Genomic DNA, 18,915 nt, shown 5'->3' with positions numbered 1-18,915 from the left:
CTAGTTACTAGACTTACGTCGAAGTGGATTAGGTTCAAATGACTCGTTGCAACAGACACGGTAAATTGAAAGATTAGACATTTTTATGTTATTCTGTCCTGGCTGTCGCTTTGTTTTTAGCAGGACGTCAGAATTAATGAAAAATTCGAGTTTTGGCACATCGCATTCTGTGATACAAGGAGAGATGTGCATGTCGCATTTTGTCGCAAAATGAGAGGGAAAATGTTGTAAGAATGTTATATTGTACGTCATAATTTCTGATAGTTGTAATCAATCATGACGTGATGGGTGTGAATTGTGCTATTATTATTCCACTTTAAGTCTAGTAAATCTGTGTAGTAACTAGTAAATACTGACAATACTAATGTAATCTGTAGTACTCTTTGTTTAATTCTTTTGTGCATACAACTTCATTATGGTATGATTTCCTATTGTAACACGTTCTAACTTTCATTAGTTCGGCAAATAGGATGTAACAACTTGTCAAAAATGTAGAGGACTGTGACTGTTAACTAAAAATGCATATATATATATATATATATATATATATATATATATATATATATATATATATATATATATATATAATAGAAACCCAGAGGAAAATTGAACATTCAATTCCTTCAATACTGTTATTTCCAGCGTTAATACTTTTGTTATTATCAGAGTATTCTATTTTTCATTATTGTGAAAGGGGATTGCATACCTTGCCTGGTTAACTGCCTTATAATGGGAAAGAACCCTTTTGGTGTATGAACAGCCAGATTATTATCATTTTTGTTATTGTTATTGTTATTGCTATTTCTATTTTTGCTGTTTTGATTATATTCACGTGATGGCTATCTTCTTCCCAGAATGGGGTCTCGATCTTCTAAGTAACCATTCAATCCATGGTCCACCCCTCAGTCGAATGATGCAGTCTCTGACTTCCCAAACCAAACCCTGCGGAGTGCGATGCAGCAGTGTAAAGAGCAAGACGCAGCCCAAAATTTTATATTTTTATGTTCATTGCAATCTTGACAATTTGTAATCTTTGAGCACCTCTATTTTTCAACCTGGTTTTATTATATTCTCTTATTTGATTGCCGGGATGGTCTCGTTCCTCCTCAGTATGTGCATGGTTTGCCTTTGTCGATAACGGACACTAACGGATATTAACGGTTTTAACGGTTTTAACGGTTGGACAGATCGAACGTATGGGACAATTGCAAGGGAGCAGTAAAGTCTGTTTTCGCTTTAGTGTCCTCATAAAGGAAATATATATTATTCGATTTAATGTAAATATTACCTGGTGGGCTTAAACGTAGACACAGGCGAACACGCTTGTTCTGGGCACGCGCAGACACACATGCAGACACACAGGAAGACACGTAGGTTGACACACACACACACGCACATACACACACACACACACACACACACACACACACACACACACACACACACACACACACACACACACACACACACACACACACACGCAAACGCACAAACACACATACGTAAGCAAGCACACGCAGACATACACGCATACACCGACATAAGCAAACACACGCAGACATGCGCAGACACACACGCAGAGGCACACACGCAGACGCCACGCTTACACCCGCAAGTAAACACATACAGACACATATGCAGACACAGACCCAATCAAATACACGCAGACACACACACACAGGTACACACACAGACATACACGCAGACAAATACATAAGCAGACATATACACAAGCAGACACGCATAAACACACACAAGCAAACACACGCAAGCAAACACACGCAAGCAAACACACACAAGCAAACACACGGAGACCCACACGCAGTCACACGGAGACCCACACGCAGTCACACACACTCAGTCACACACACTCAGTCACACACACGCAGTCACACACACGCAGTCACACACACGCAGTCACACACACGCAGTCACACACACACACACACACACACACACACACACACACACACACACACACACACACACACACACACACACACACACACACACACACACACACACACACACACACACACACACACACACACACACACACACACACACACACACACACACACACACACACACACACAAATGCTATTACCTGCCCTCTAGGTATCACTCGTCGCCTTTTATTTACCAGCTGGCCATCCGAGTTTTCCATTCGTTTATGGCTTCGTTAAGTCTTCTCTTTTGTCGTCATCAGCGGAGATGGAACTCGTTTCTTCTTCTTTTGCAGCACTTTGTCATGTCTTCGTCACTTCACCATTGTGCTAGAATCCTGCATCAATGGGCCTTGTTCTTTACCCTCGTCTCGTGTGACTTTTGCTTCGTTTCAGACATTTTGTCCCTCCTTCATCACTTTTGTTATTTTAATGTAGTTTGCCCGCTACTATTGGCTTTTTGACGGTGACCATTTCCTATTGCCTATCATTAAGTATTTGTTGATCTACTTATTTGTGTATTTGTTTATTTACTTTTTTGATGATTGACTGATTACTATATTTGTTTATATTTGCATTTATTTTCATATTTATACTCGTAATTGCATTAGTATTTCTATTTTACTTCACACTGACGTTGTCTATAACTGTAAATTCTTTTGGGTTCTTCAGTGTTTTGCCCATGCTACGCTTACTTTTTTTTTTTTTTTTTACTCTTTACCTTTTTTTTTCTTTCTTTTATAAAAGTAAACTTTATATCTGTTTTCGTCTAACTCGGTGTATACATTGTCTCATTCCAGTGTTATGCATACATGTGTTCATCGTCATCCAAATTATAATTTCTTTTGATACTCAGAGCTTTTATCCATGTTGTGTACTCTTCTTTTATCGTTAATTTGTTCACGTATCTCGGTGTTCACACATATACACACATAAGCGCTTGCGCACACACACGCACATGCATACACACAAGCACGGGCACACATGAATCCATGTTCATCCACGGACACACCCACCTGTGCAATCACGGACGCACATACATAGGACACCAAGAGCTTAGGAAGAAGTATGCACATTTACGCACTCTACGTATGCACACATGCACACGCACATGTATGGTCATACATTCACTCCACGTGTACACACACGCACATGCATGCTCCTACATACACTCCACGTGTACACACGCGCACATGCATGCGCACCCATACACTCTACGTGTGCATATAGGTTTACGCACGTACACGTACATGCGCACTCACTGACCTACCAGCAACACAATCGTTGTAGCGATCCTTCATTTTTATCGTGTTCCCCTTTTACCTTGGTTGTATTTCAGCACACTTTTTCATAGGTTTGTTAAAACTGTGTTCAACACTTTTCCTACTAGTGTCAATCCCTCGGGCCAGAAAAAATGTTGTCTGGATTTAGATTGAAACTAATTAAATTTCATTCTTTCACCGTATAGGATGAGTTAATTGAGGTACTCTTCGTCCGTTTGTCACATAGCTTTCCACCTCCATGCACACCTGGACTTCATTAAGTGAAAGAATTTGAAATTCCTTAGTCATTAGGTAAAAAGGCTTTAGATTGCATAGTCACCATGTACAAAGGTTTAGATTCTTTGGTCACCGTGTGAAAGGTGTTCAAATTCATTATTCACCATATGAATTAGATTTAAATTCCTTAGTCTCTCTCTCTCAAAAAAAAGTTTTTGTAACGTAGATTTTTCCTTCTAAGAACTTGTCCTCAAGAGTTGTATCTTTCAGATATTTTTCTTTTCCTGTTATCTTCGACTTTGCCCGTGTAAGTTATCGGCTTTAGATTGCATAGTCACCATGTACAAAGGTTTCGTTTTTGTAACGTAGATTTTTCCTTCTAAGAACTTGTCCTCAAGAGTTGTATCTTTCAGATATTTTTCTTTTCCTGTTATCTTCGACTTTGCCCGTGTAAGTTATCGGCTTTAGATTGCATAGTCACCATGTACAAAGGTTTAGATTCTTTGGTCACCATGTGAAAGGTGTTCAAATTCATTATTCACGATATGAATTAGATTTAAATTCCTTAGTCTTTCCAAAAAAAAAAAAAAAAAAACGTTTTTGTAACGTAGATTTTTCCTTCTAAGAACTTGTCCTCAAGAGTTGTATCTCTCAAGACATTTTCCTTTTCCTGTTACCTTCGACTTTAGCCGTGTAAGTTATCGGACTCAAAGCTCGAGTTGCCGCAGCATCTACGCTTCCTTAATCGGGATGTATCTACCGTTTCTTAAGCCTTGAGTCTCCGTTCCCCTTTGAAGGCGACATCTGTCGGACATCCTTCTCTAAGTCCTCGACTACTTCCGTTCTCTTTAACGAGTCGTCGGTCCTCCGCGTGGGATGCGACTTCAGGAAATGGGAAGGGATGATGATCGGTTTCCGAAAGTTGCTTGTTAGGGCGAGTATTTAGACTTGCCTTATTAGCCAAACGGATGAGTTTAGGTGGAGAACCCATACGTGGGTGGGGATATTTGGTGCAAGTATGAGATATGTAATTTAAGAGCCGAAGCAGTTCTAAACATAACACATCTTTAAAATGAAATACACATACACACACGCACGCACGCATACATACACACAAACACACACACATACAGACACACGCACACATGCACACAATATGTGTGTGTGTGTGTGTGTGTGTGTGTGTGTGTGTGTGTGTGTGTGTGTGTGTGTATGCGTCTGTGTGTGTGTGTGTGTGTGTTTTAGCGTTTGCACCTACACACACACACACACACACACACACACACACATATGCACCTACACACACTCATGCACACTCGCACACACATGCACACTCGCACACACATGCGCACACACACACACACACACACACACCCACACACACACACACACACACACACACACACACACACACACACGACTCGATGGCGCAGTGGTTAGAGTTTCCGGCTGCCACTACGGCGGTCCGGTTTCGAATCCCGCCCAGGGGTGAAATAATTTAAGTATCGCTGCGCTGCGAGTCATTACTCCAACTCTTGTGGGCGGGGAGTTGTGTGTGTGTGTGTACGTGTAAGGTGCATTACCCATAGATCAGTCATATATGAGTTTTGAGCTCTTTTCCAGAAGGGAAATAACTGTCGATCCCGAGTCCAACACGTGAGCCAAGAACATGGTAAATTACACACACACACGCACGCACGTACGCACGCACGCACGCACACACACACATCTCATATAAGTCTTTGCTAATTTGAACGAACCAGATGCTATTAAAGCAGCATTTGAAAGTTCGAATCTGGTTGGGGACGAGAGGATTTTTTTTCCGAGCTTTCCACTTGTCTAGGAATCATTGAGGTAATCTGCATTCACCATGCACCACCAATGAGGCGAAGTGATATACAGCTGTATTTTGTGATCTATTCTGAGTGGTGTGCAGAATTCACTTCATGCGAATAATTGCCCGCAATACGACGTCCATTTATTATAGTTGCCCTATCTCTTCTTCAGCTTCTGTAAAACGTGGACTGTCATCTTAGTTTTCCTTTTTCCAAGTCTTTACTTTGGCAACTTTCTGTTTTTTTGCCTATTTTCCTGTTTTCTCCTTCTCTGCCCTCTCCTCCCATCTCACATTTCTTTCCTTTAAATCTTTACCTTTATCCCTGTAGGAAGCCCGCTGGCCTAGCCGACTAGGGCGTCGTTACTTGCGGCGAAGGTCGAGGGGATGGCGGGTCGAACCCTGCCACAGGCGAAGTTGAACCAAGGGCATGGTTCATTAAATTCCACGCTACAAAGTCTTCTGGAAGGGGCGCCGTCCTAGCCTCCTGATGGGGGGTGGGGTTTGTTACGTTAAACCATATCATCTTTATTCCTGTCCTCCTCTCCCTTTGCTCTTCCCATCGTTGTTCCTTCCATGCCCGTCCTCCTGCACTCGTTCTTACCTTACCTTACCCTTACCTTACCTTGCCCTTACCTTACCTTGCCCTTACCTTACCTTGCCCTTACCTTACCTTGCCCTTACCTTACCTTGCCCTTACCTTACCTTGCCCTTACCTTACCTTGCCCTTACCTTACCTTGCCCCTACCTTACCTTGCCCTTACCTTACCTTGCTCTTACCTTACCTTGCCCTTACCTTACCTTGCCCTTACCTTACCTTGCCCTTACCTTACCTTGCCCTTACCTTACCTTGCCCTTACCTTACCTTGCCCTTACCTTACCTTGCCCTTACCTCTCTTTTCCTATAGCCGTTTCATCTTTCCTTCCCTTCCACACCCTTCCCTCTCGTACCCTTTCCCTACACACGTCCGTCCAGATGAACCTGTTTCCTAGCATATCCTTTTAAATGTATAGCTTCTCCAGCAAGAAGACCCACTACTTTTTTTGCGAGACTTTGTAAAACTTGATAAACTCGGTAGGGTCCTCGGGTTCTGTGGAGCCGGAGTAGTAACTTGAAGGCCGACTTCTGTGCCATGCTATTCTTAGCCCGGGAGGTTTTTCGAAACCCTCCCCTCCCCTCTCCTCCGAACTCTGACAACGGAGTTTTCACTTAACATTTTTCATCTCCGGTTCTCTTCCTCCTCCTCTTCCTCCTCCTCAACCTCCTTCTCAACCTCCTCCACCTCCTCCACCTCCTGCTCCTCCTCCTCCCACCTGTTCCTCCTCCTCCTCTTCCCATCCTCCTCCACTTCCTCCTCCTCTTTCTCTTTCTCCTCCTTCGTCTTCTCCTCCTCCATTTTCTCCTCCTTCCTCCACCTCTTCCTCCGCCCCCTTCTCAAGTTCCTCTTCTTTTTCTTCCTCTTCCTCCCCTTCCCATCCTCCTCCTCCACTTCCTCCTCTTTCACTTCCTTCTTCTCCACCTCTTCCTCCTCTTCCTTTGCCTCCTCCTCCTCCCCTACTCCTCCTCTCCCTTCTTCTCCTCCTCCTCCACCTCTTCCTCTTTTTCTTCCTTTTCCTCCATCTCTTCCTCTTCTTCCTTCGCCTCCTCCTCCTCCTCTCCCTCTTCTCCTCCTCCACTTTTTCCTTTTTCTCTTCCTTCTCCTCCACCTCTTCCTCCTCCTCCTTCTCCTCGTCCCTCACTTCCTCCTCCTTTTCATGCCAATTTTGGCCTTCCTGTCGTGGACCCACGTGTTCACACAAGCATGTAGGCACGCGTTCACACATACACAACGATACACCCACAAAGACACACACACACACACACACACACACACACACACACACACACACACACACACACACACACACACACACACACACACACAAGCATGTAGGCACGCGTTCACACATACACAACGACACACCCACAAAGACACACACACACACACACACACACACACACACACACACACACACACACACACACACACAAGCATGTAGGCACGCGTTCACACATACACAACGACACACCCACAAAGACACACACACACACACACACACACACACACACACACACACACACACACACACACACACACACACACACACACACACACACACACACACACACATTCTCTCTGTCAATGTCGTTCTTGTTCTCTTTTTCACTGTTTCTCTCTCTTCTTACTTCGCAATCTGTCTTTATCTTACGAGGTCGTGTTTCCGCACGACATGACCTCTTTCCTTTACGTTATTGATTTCTTCTTTATTTGTGTGTCTCCACATCGCCTTTGTTGTTCCCGTTTCTTAGTCTTTGTCTTTCTTCCTTTAGATCCAGTGTTATATCTACTCTCTTCATTCTCCCATTGTCTCAACTCCTCTTTGAGCTTGATTTTCCCTTCTGGGTCATCATCTCGATAGGAATTTCTGTGCACTGGTGGCGGGATCGGAAGTGCTCTGGTCTCCCATTCGCGTAGTTGTGGGTTCGAATCCCGCGCTCCTCTCCGATTCCCCAGCAGGGACTGTTACCTGCCCCAGCAGTCCCCAGAGCGCATAGGGCAATGAGGAGAGCTTCGGTTGTAGCTACTCAGCGTCTCCTGGCGTAAGCTCCACACCCTCTTCATCAGGGCTTTGTTCGCACTAGTGGTTTGAACGGCGGCGTTTCAATTACAATGCAAGTCAGTGGAAGAGTTTACACACAACCGAGCTGTTTTTTTTTCTTGACTATGCGGTACCGCCGCTGTTTCCGCCCGGTTCAATCCGCTAGTGTGAATAGGGCCTAAGTTTTTTATCCACGCGTTGTGATCCACTTTCTACCTGATCCCTATGAATACCCACTATGTTTTATCCCCCCGTTTCTACACCTATCTTTTCATCGTCAGATGCACTCCTTATCTACTCTTCACCAAGCCTGTGGATCAATTTTGACTTTATATTCCTTTTGACTAGATCTCCCCCGTGTCTCCTCGCGACGGTCCCATCCTCACACATCTTCCTCTTCCCCACACCGCCTTCACGTATTACATTTTCTATTTGGATGCCCATATCCCAGTTCTATTTACTTTTTATTCTGTGCAAGAGTTCTTCCCTCGGCAGCTTAACTACAGCTTAGATTTTATTCCCCCCCTCTCCTTTATCCCCTCTTTATTCTCCCCCTCCCCTTTCTCTCCCTCACCACTTCCTCTCCAAGAACCCAAAACTTTATATTTTGAATTACTTTTGAATCTATTTTATATGCACATCCACATTGTCTCTTATTTCTTTATTTCTTCTTTTACTCCGTCTTCCATGAGGTTTATTAAGGATTGATACAACACTTCGTAATGTCATTCCCCCACTTGCGGAGACCAAACCATTTTGGTCTACATGAATGATCTTTCTCGTTGTTTCCTGTTTAGTTTCTCAACCTTTTATGTACATGGGCTGGTCTGTAAAGGTTCTACTTTATTTATTTTTTCCCGAAAAAGGCGGGATATTGATCTACATATTATAGGTGTACTTGGGTTTTCTTTCTTGCCCTATAAGAAAAGAACGAAAAAAAAGGACAAAAATAGAAAATAGGAAGGTGGAGTGGTTGACCGGGAGACCTCCGATTTGTCCTCAGACGTCTGGAAGGAAGTTAACACAACTTGTGCAGAATTGAGAACTCGGCGGCGTGTAGCGGAGACAAGTTAGGAGTCTCGTCCTGGTTCCCCGCTGTATAGGAATTCTGGTACATAGGTATTCGCCTCCCGAATCAGTTTCCACAGTTGGCTGCGTTCGCTGTCACAGGGTTGGCAGGCGAGTGTTCTCTTGGTTCTGCTTTCGTCTTGGTTTTGGGAGGAAAGACTTTTGGAAAAGTAACCTGGATCTGCGAGCTTTTTGTGACACTTGCTTAGTTGATATGTGAAGTACCACAAGACGTGAACGAACAGATACGATTGCCTTTCCTTCCTCTCCACCTCCTCCTCCTCCTCCTCCTCCTTCATCTTCTCCATCTCTTCCGTATTCCCCTTCGCCTTCTCCTCTACCCCATACTCTATTTATTTTACTTCATCTTTTCCTGTTTCTCGGTTCCTCTATCCATTTCCTTCCCCTTTTCCTCCATTTCTCCATCTTTTCCACCATTTTTCCTTCCCTGCCTCCCTCCCCTTCACCCTCCCATTCTCCCTTGCTTTCCTCACCTCTTCCCTTGATCTCCTCCTCCCTCCTGCCTCCTGCTCCTTCCTCAACGAGGATGTCCATACCGAATCTGAACATGGGAGGCATTGCTGTCTGTACCCTTTTATTCATCACAAGTGATGAGTTCGGCCTGAATGGGGTCTTCATCAATCCAAGCCACATTTAGCCCCGGAGGAAGGGGAAGTGGAGGTAGGTGGAGGTGAAGATGGAGATGGAGGGGAGTGGAGGGTGCGGAGGAAGGGGAGAGAGATGGAGATGGAGGAAGGTGGAGATGGAGGAAGATGGAGATGGAGGAAGGTGGAGATGGAGGGGGTGGTAGGGGAGGAAGTGAAGAGAGGTGGAGATGGAGGAAGGTGGAAATGGATTGAGGTGGAAGGGAAGGGAGGTGGAAGGAAAGGGAGGGGGGAGGGGTGTATAAGAGATAAAGTTGGAGGTGGAGGTGGATTGGGAGCTGGAGGTGGACTAGGAGGTGGAGGTGGGCGGGGAGGTTGAGGTGGACGGGGAGGAGGACTGGGAGTTGGGGGTGGACGGGGAGGACTGGGAAGTGGGGTTGGACGGAGAGGTGGACTGGGAGGTGGGGGTGGAGGTGTTCGGGGAGGCGAAGGCGGAGGTGGAGGTATAGGCGGAGGTGGAAGCGGAGGCGGAGGGGAAGGGGAGGTGGAGGGGGAGGCGAGGAGGAGGCTGAACGAAGTATGGCTTACAGTTGCCACCCCAGGATCTAGGCATGGGAGTTTTGGGTGTTCAAGAAGAAGAAAGTTATACGCTGAGCTAATGCTGTTATTATATAGACTTGACTAGAATTAAACTTGACGGATAGACTTTGCTTTAGAAATAATCTTGATAGATTGTTCTTAGCTTTCCGCATTTGGTGCTGGGTCGGGTAACTGGGGCAGGAGATTGATGGGTTTGTTTGGGCAGAGAGGTCACTTGAAATAATTCGATAGATACCTAAAGTGAAGTAACAGCGAGAATCATACAAATAATTTCCGACCAGTAGCGCAGGTAATCGAACAGAGATTTAGCTTGATGCCAGGCCATCACCTTAGCAATTGAGCCATATGTAGCTCCTATGCCTCAATTGATAACGTGATGGCTCGGTATTAAAGGTAGGTCTCGGTTCGATTCCCGGGGCGACAGTGGGAAATTATTTGAATTCGACGAATAAAAGAACCAAGGCACGTAGTCATCATTATCATCTTTTCTATAGAAGGGCGGGCCACAGGGATTAATAAAACCACTTTGCGTAAGGTATGGTGGACAAATATGTGCAACACGGTACGGAAGAGTTTGTCTAAGTAGGGTTACGTTTGCTACCGTTTGGGGGAGGGAAGGTTCCAAAGGAGAACGGAATAGTGTGGAGCTGGATAGAATAAAAGGAAAAGTGACACTTGGCACGGAAGGGGGTGAAGGACAACCCTTCCCATCCCTCCGCCTATCATGGTGACACAAGAACCGGAAGCTATTGGGATTGGTTACAAAAACTCAGGATGACCAATAAGCTGCACGGTTGGTGAATGAAACTGTAGGGAAGGAGGGGGAGATTGCAGATAGTTATTTCTGTTGGTAATTTCTTATACGTGGAAGTCTCCAATACGTGGAAATCTGTGATATGCGGAAAGAAAAATATTTTTTTTTTTAGACCATAGATATAAAAAATGCTTGTGGTTTTTTGGAATTATATATATTTTAGAACATTCATTTCTACTTAGTGGAGCTTTTTCTTATATTAGGTTATCACACTGGTCTAATTTTCCTCCGACTGTTGGGGCAGATTTGCAGATCGCAGCTTCCGAGATGGAATCTGATCTGCTGGAGGAAAATAATTTTCCTCCAGCAGATCTAATGACACTCTATGTACTTTTGTTGAGAAAACAAAATAGCTTGTTACAGTGATTTTACAGCGGAAAAGGGGCTGAAGGTGGGCGGTACCGCCGATTAATTGAAGATTGGAGGAAAAATTGCCCAGTGTGATGGTGCCTTTATATCTGTACTTCGAGTCTAACAATCCACCTCTATCCATGAGAACTGTATCGCAAAATTTCTGTTACACATAACGAATGTTTCGTTATTTAGAAAAAAAGAAAAAAAGAATGGTCGTACATTTGGAGCGAATATGTGTTATTTTTCTGCACGTCAGTTGGTGAAAATACCTTTCATGGGGCAGTTTCGTCCGATAGACTTTTACGTTTGTCATCGATGGGTTGTCACATCCATTCGAAAGCGATTGCTCCCATCCTCCGTCCAGCCTGGGTCGAAATAGACCAATTCTAAGCCATTCAGAAAGGCAGCTACCTTTGTATATTTGTTTTTGCCGCGCGCGCGGCGATTTCTTTGGGCGAGATGGCGCTAAAGGTCATAGAAACATTAACGCTTAATCGGTTCAACGACCTTATAGACTTTGTCCGGGATCAGGACAGTTGGCGTGATTTAGTTGGAATGCTGAAGCCAAAGTAGCTCTTTCAGTGATTTCCTGAAATAGGTTGGCTGAAAGAGCTTAAAATAAGTTTGGAAAACCGTTGCCCAGGAGTCTAAAGGAACTTAAGGGAGAGCATTAATGAGAGGGCCTGAGGAACGTTGTCAGTCACTTTGGGGCTGCGGATTTTAGCCAGTGAAACTCCAATAAGCAGTTGTTGTTGTTGTTGGCGGCGGCGGCGGCCAGATATAATCTAGTACAGGAGCTCCCCAGGTAAGATATTTATTAAGAAATGGCAATCTAGAAAAAAATAACTATTAGACAAAGACATACGTACACACACACACACACACACACACACACACACACACACACACACACACACACACACACACACACACACACACACACACACACACACACACACACACACACACACACACACACACACACACACACACACACACACACACACACACACACACACACACATTCAAATTTATAATAATACACATACACACGCAAACATACAAACAAACTTGTCGGAACTCTTTAGAAGAAAATACATTTTAGTTGATTTTCTGGCGACAAATGAGAAACGCTCGTGTGGTTTTAACCTCAGGCTCGAAGCCTCACAAGCGTCTTTGATGTTGCACATTTGCAGTGACGTCTTTATGTTCTCAGCGGATATAGTTCACCTCGAATTACTTCTCATTAGCAGTGAGCGTGACCGTAGATCTTGTCAGCCGTGACCACAGAGCAGTGTCTCGTTATGTGTCACATTCTTACACGAGATTTAGGGGACCCTGGCCCAAGACACTGTCGCAAGCAATCGTGGTCCGTATATGCCCTGGTCATAAGGATGATATTTTGTATGATGTACATTTTTCGATTCTGGAAATTTTAAGAATACGAGTTGGAGCATTCCCCCACCCATTCCCTCCCTCCTACACCTTTTCCATCCCTCTTCCTGCTTTGTTCTAATTTACCCCTCCCCTCTCCCTCCTTACTGCTTCCTTCTCCCTCCTTCTCACTTCACCTCCATATTGTCATTTTTACCTCCACACTCCGTTTATCTTATTCTCACTCCCTCTTGCTCCCACTTGCTCCCTCTCGCTCCCTCTTGCCCCCCTCTCGCCTCCTTTTGCTCCCTCTCGCTCCCTCTTGTTCCCTCCTCTCACTCCCTCTCGCCCCTCTTACCCCATTTCGCTCCATCTTGCCCCCTCTCACTCCCTCTCGCTCCTAATCGCTCCTATCTTGCTCCTTCTCACTCTCTTTTGCTCCCTCTTGATCCCTCTTGCTCCCTCTCTCTCCCTCTCACCCTCTTTTGCTCCCTCGTGCTCCCTCTCACTGCCTCTCACCCTCTCTTGCTCCCTCTCGCTCCCTCTCGCTCCCTCTTACTCCCTCCCCCTAATTGTGATCACTAATTTTTATCAGAAAATTAAACCTTCTCGAGCCATTATTTTTGACTAGTATCTTTTCATTTGCAAATCCTCATCCGCACCTTGAGCGAGGGATCACCTAATCTGAACAGAATCTTGTGACATTAGCCAGAACCCAATCTATAATTTGCTTCATCGTGACGCTGGATGTTACATTGAGTTACCATCAATTAGTCGAGCGTCAGCCTGAATAAAGACTATTGTATTAATGTATAAAAGTGTGAAAATATGAATATGTCAAAATATCAAATTGTGAAATAGAATGGGGTATTAAAGTATAGATAATACCACCACCACCAACAACAACAACAACAACAACACCAACACCACCACCACCACCACCACCACCACCACCTTATTTCTTTACCAGCTTCCTGTCTCCTCTCGTATATACAGTTTCAGCATCTTTCTCCTCCAATTTCGTCCAATCCCTCTCTTATTTCTTCTTTCTTCTCTTCTTCCCCTTCCTCTTCCCTTCCCCCTTCTTTACGAGTCCCCTCCTCGTGTCTTCTCGGACTCTTCGGGTTTTTATTTGTTTTAACTTCCTCTTCTCGTCTTCCAGTCTTGGCCCACCTCCCTCCCTCTTCTTTCTCTCTCTGATGCTCCGGCTTTGTCTCTCTTTGTCTCTTTCACCATGTGTCGTTGTCTAGGTGTGCTTACTTGTTACTCTGTGTATCTATGTCTTGTGTCTCTTTCTGTGTGCATGTGTGTGTATGTGCGTGTGTGTGTGCGTGTGTGTGTGTGTGTGTGTGTATGTGTGTGTGTGTGTGTGTATTTTTGTCTTTGTCAATGTGCCTGTCTGTCTGTCTAACTATCGCTTCCTTCTTTTTATTTCGATTTTTTTTACTTATCCAGGGTCAGTCGTTTTATACTAGATAGTATAACGGTTTTGTTGAACCTTTCACAAACCTTTATCCAAGTTTATTTATATTTTAATTTTATTTGCTTATTTATTTTAATTTTTTCTTATTAATCAATTTATCTATTCATTTCTTTGTTTATTCTTGTTTATTATTATCATGAGTGAACATGAGGGGCCGTCCTAGGATGAGGTAGATGGATGGGGTGAAGGGGGCTTTGGGGAGGAGGGGAATGTCTGTTGAGGAAGGACGGGAGAGGACAGAAGACAGGGGTGAATGGAGAATGGTTGTATATGGATGATGTTGTGATTGCATGAGGTGGAATGGGCGGGGGGATGGGGGGTGAGGTAGTATGTGTGAGCAAAATTTGACGCAGACCGAAGGGATTTCTCCCCGTCTTCTCCTTTTGTGCAATGGGGGGACAGAGAGGGGGGGGGTCGCCGATTTAATGAAGCGGCCTTGCTGTGGATGTGCTGTATCTTGCGACACTGCTTCTGACCCAGGGCAGTGGACAAGGTGCAGGGATGACCCGTCATCCAGGAGGTGCTAAGATGAGAAGCAGGGTGGAGGGGTGTGGAGTGTATTCAGGGGTGGAATGGGTGGAAGTGATTTTATGCCTTTTCCTTTTTGGCTACCTCCCTTGTGAGGGGGAAAAAGCCTTGGTATATGTATGTATGTATGTATGTATTCTTCTTCTTACATAACTCGGTCCCCGGACAGCTTCAAATATGTTTTTTGCACCTTTTACACGCTTAGGGAATTTGCAACCGGCGAATGCTCCCCTTCTACTATCAACCAGTGATATAGGAACTGTCCCACACCAGTACAATACAGATAAGTCCAAAGTTTCGTCCCAGACAGGTCTGTGGCATGGTTTGAGGATCATTGCCAGCAACTGTGGAGCTGAGGGTTTTCTTCTTAGTCAAATCTGAAGCAATAGTTATTATTTTGCTAGTTTCTAACCACCTTCCATTTTTTCTCATCTATCATGATTTTCTATCACATTTTTTGTTTATTTTTCATTATTTCATACACTTTTTTATTTTCACTTTTTCCCCCGTTTCTTAGATTTCTTCGATCCCTAACTTTTACTTTTGCTCCTTTTTATCATCTTCGTGGAATTTTTTTTTTATTCGTCCCTTTTTTGTGCCATTAGCAGTGTTACTTTACAAGTAACGCCAAAGCGGTTTTTAGTACTAGTGGAGGTCGCGGTGCCAGTGGACGTCGCTGTGCCAGTGGAAGTCGCGATGCCAGTGGAGGTCGCTATGCCAGTGGAAGTCGCGATGCCAGTGGAAGTTGCGATGCCAGTGGGGATCGTGGTGCCAGTGGAGGTCGTGGTGCCAGTCGAGGTCGTGGTGCCAATGGAGGTCGGGGTGCCAATGAAAGTTGTGGTGTCAGTGGGGCTCGTGGTGCCAGTGGGGCTCGTGGTGCCAGTCGAGGTCGTGGTGCCAGTCGAGGTCGTGGTGCCAGTCGAGGTCATGGTGTCAGTGGTGGTAGAAAAACTTTTTATAAAACTTTTGGACAGACTCACCGTCATTTATTATTTTTTCCGTCTTTCCCTAATTTCCAAAACATTCTCTACTTCCTTACTGCCCCTTACATCCAATTTGCCCAGTTTCCACCTCCCTCTTGCATGTGTTGATTTTGTGTCGCATGTTTTCGTCTACTCTCCTGTCTACTTTGTCTTTTTTTTTCCTTCCTCCCCTTCTCCATTTACATTTCCATCTCCCATTTTTTTTATGTCTTCCCCTATCGGTTCACTTGTATTTGTTCTTTTTATAGCACCTTCTCTAACTTTATATGTCGCCTTTGTTTATTTTCTTAATGTTTATTATTCGTTTTATATTTTTCGTTAGCGTTTCTTCTGTTCCCATTCTTCCCGTTTTTTCCAATTTTATGTTTTTCTTTTATTCTTTTCTATTTATACTTTTTTGTTATTCAAAGGGTCGTCTATTTGTTCGCCATATTCCTTTCATTTTCTGTTATAAGCATTATTCATAGTTTATATATATGTATTCATTAACTTTTTATAAATCTATTTATTTTTTATTTATCTATTCATATTTTGTTCATTTTTTAGGCTCTTTGATGAATGATAAAGTATACAAATTTCATTCATGCTTAAGATGGACTTTTTCAGTGAAGGACAATACCAGAGCAAAGAGTGGCAGTCGAGGAGTGGGTGGATTGATGGAAGGAATTGTGGTGGTGGAAAGAGTGTTGTGGTATAATTGGTGGTCGTGAGGGTCAGGGGTGGTGATGGTCGTGGTGGTGGTGGTGGTCGCTGTGGTGATTGTAAAGTTAAAAAAAAAATGATAAAAGAAGGGATAGTGTATGGTAGGTGAGTAATTTGGAAAATGAGATGGACAGTGTCAGGGACGATCTTCTGTTGATTGTGATTGAGGTAGTGATTGAATGATTGATAGTGATTGAGGTTGTGATTGAAGTAGTGATGGGGACGGTGATAATGTCGATGACGACGATGGTCAGTACTCGTATTTTTTTTTACAAATGTTTCTTCCAGTAACCCCATTACCCTCTCTCCCCACTCCCAACCGCACCCTGCATGACCCCTCCCTCTCACCCTCCCCCTCCCCGTCACCCTCCTCGTCCCCCTCCTCGTCTCCCTCCCCGTCCCCCTCTCTAGATTCCTTTCATCCCAATAAACTCTTCTTTATTTAATCATGCCTTCCCTTGACCCTGTTGAATATCCCCTCCCCTCCTCTCTCTTTCCCTTCCCTCCTTTCCTCTCCCGTCCATTCCCTTCCACTCCCCTGCCCAGACATTCCCTCCCCTCCCCTCCCCATCCCCTTCCATCCCCTCCCATCCCCTCCCCTCCCCTCCTCTCCCCTCTCCTCCTTCGCCTCCTTTGAATTCCCTTCCCTTCCTATCCTCTCCCCTCCATTTGCCTTCCCCACTTCCCCTTTCTCTCCTTCCCTCAAATTCCCATCCCTTCCCTCTTCACCCCTTCCCTCTCCTCTCTTCCCTCTCCCCTCTCCACCCATCCCCTCTCCACCCATCCCCTCTCCACCCCTCTCTACCCTACCTCTCTGTTCCCCTCCGCTTTCCTCCCCTCTTCTCCCCTGCCCTCCTCTCCTTCCAATTCGACTACACTCCATCCTTATTCCCCGCACCTTTTTACTCCTTCCCGTCCTTTTTTTTTCTACGCCCCCATACTTCTTTAACCCATACCGCCCCACTTTTTCTCCATCATATTCCTCTTCTCCCCTCGATTTTACCTTTTCTGTCACGTATTACCTGTCAGTGTTCGCCTTCCACTCTTGTCTGTCGACTGTCTCTCGGCTCTCCATCTCCTTTTATTGTCAACTCCGGTTCTATCTCCTTTTATTGTCACTTTGCTTGCTCGCTCGCCTGTTCCATTTTCAATCTCCATTCCAACACCCCCTCAACCCCCACACCCTCACCCTCACCCTCACCCTCCTTTTCGAAAGGGCCGTTCTTATCGACAGAGTCGGTCCAAGGTCACCTTTTACTTGATTCAACCGTATTGACCTTGTGTGTACTGACTAGAGGATACTCTTCTCCGGTCTTCATCCCCCTTACTCCTCCCCTCTTCCTTCTCCCTTCTTCCCCCTCCCCTCTTCCCCCTTTACCCTCCCCCTTTACTTCCCCCTTTTCCTCCTCCTTTTCCCTCCCCCTTTCCCCTCCCCCTTTTCCCTCCCCCTTTTCCCTCCCCCTTTTCCCTCCCCCTTTCCCCTCACTCGTTTACTCTTCTTCACCCCTACCCTTTTCCATTTACCCCTTCTCCCTCCCTAGCCTTATTCCTTCCCCTACCCCCCCCCTTACCCCTTACGCCTTCCGCTTCATTCCACCTCTGCCAACTTCCACTATTCCTTCTCCCTCCCTACCCTTTCCCCTTCCACCTCCCCCTCCCTTCAAACCTCCCTCCACCCTCCCTCGCCCTACCCGTTCCACCTCTCTCCACCTACTCCTTCCCCCTCCCCCTTCCCTTCCCCTCCCCATCATCCTCCCTCTCCCCACTCCCCTTTACCTTACTCCTCCCTCTCCCTTATCAGTCCCTTCCCTCTCCCTATCCCTGTTTAACCCCATTGGACAACCAAATATATCAGAATATCAGACAACTTCAAGGAAGAATCTATAATGTCGTAATCTAGAACAATTATAACGCCGTGTAGGGGTAAATTATCTTATTATAAAAAAAAAATAACCCCCACCTTTATCCAACCTTCCCATGTCCCATCAGCTCCCTCCATACATTCCCATTTCACTCCATTTAATTCTATTTCACTCTATAGCCTTTGTGAGTTTACTTACTGGAGTTCGAGATAGAGGCTTTCGTGATGAGGTTAAAAGATTTTGGATTAGAATTTCAGTTCCTAAAAGGCTTTTGTCATTTGGGCCAAAAGTAAAACAAGGAGTCTATATTTTTGTTAGCCTTATCTTAACTTACTATTATTATACTGTTTGCCAATTTCTCTTGTTCAATTAATTCAAAGAGATAAAAAAAGGTTTTATATGTGATAGAGTAATATAACATCTTTGGAAGAATACCTTTATCATTCAAACAAGAATGGAGGTAGAAAATTTCAGAAGTTTTGTTACGTTGAAAGAAAACTTCACAAGCCGTTTTCTACGTTCTACGTTCAAAATGATTGTCATTCTGTACACCTCCAAATAAAAAACGAAACAATACATTAGACAGACTCACGCGAGACTGGCACACTTGTGATGTCATGTCA

Source organism: Oratosquilla oratoria, chromosome 42, assembly GCF_046742065.1.
Source record: "Oratosquilla oratoria isolate Oo_2021 chromosome 42, ASM4674206v1, whole genome shotgun sequence".
NCBI classification, from domain to species: domain Eukaryota; kingdom Metazoa; phylum Arthropoda; class Malacostraca; order Stomatopoda; family Squillidae; genus Oratosquilla; species Oratosquilla oratoria.
The sequence above is the reverse complement of the archived record's forward strand: the minus strand, read 5'-3'. Positions refer to the sequence as shown.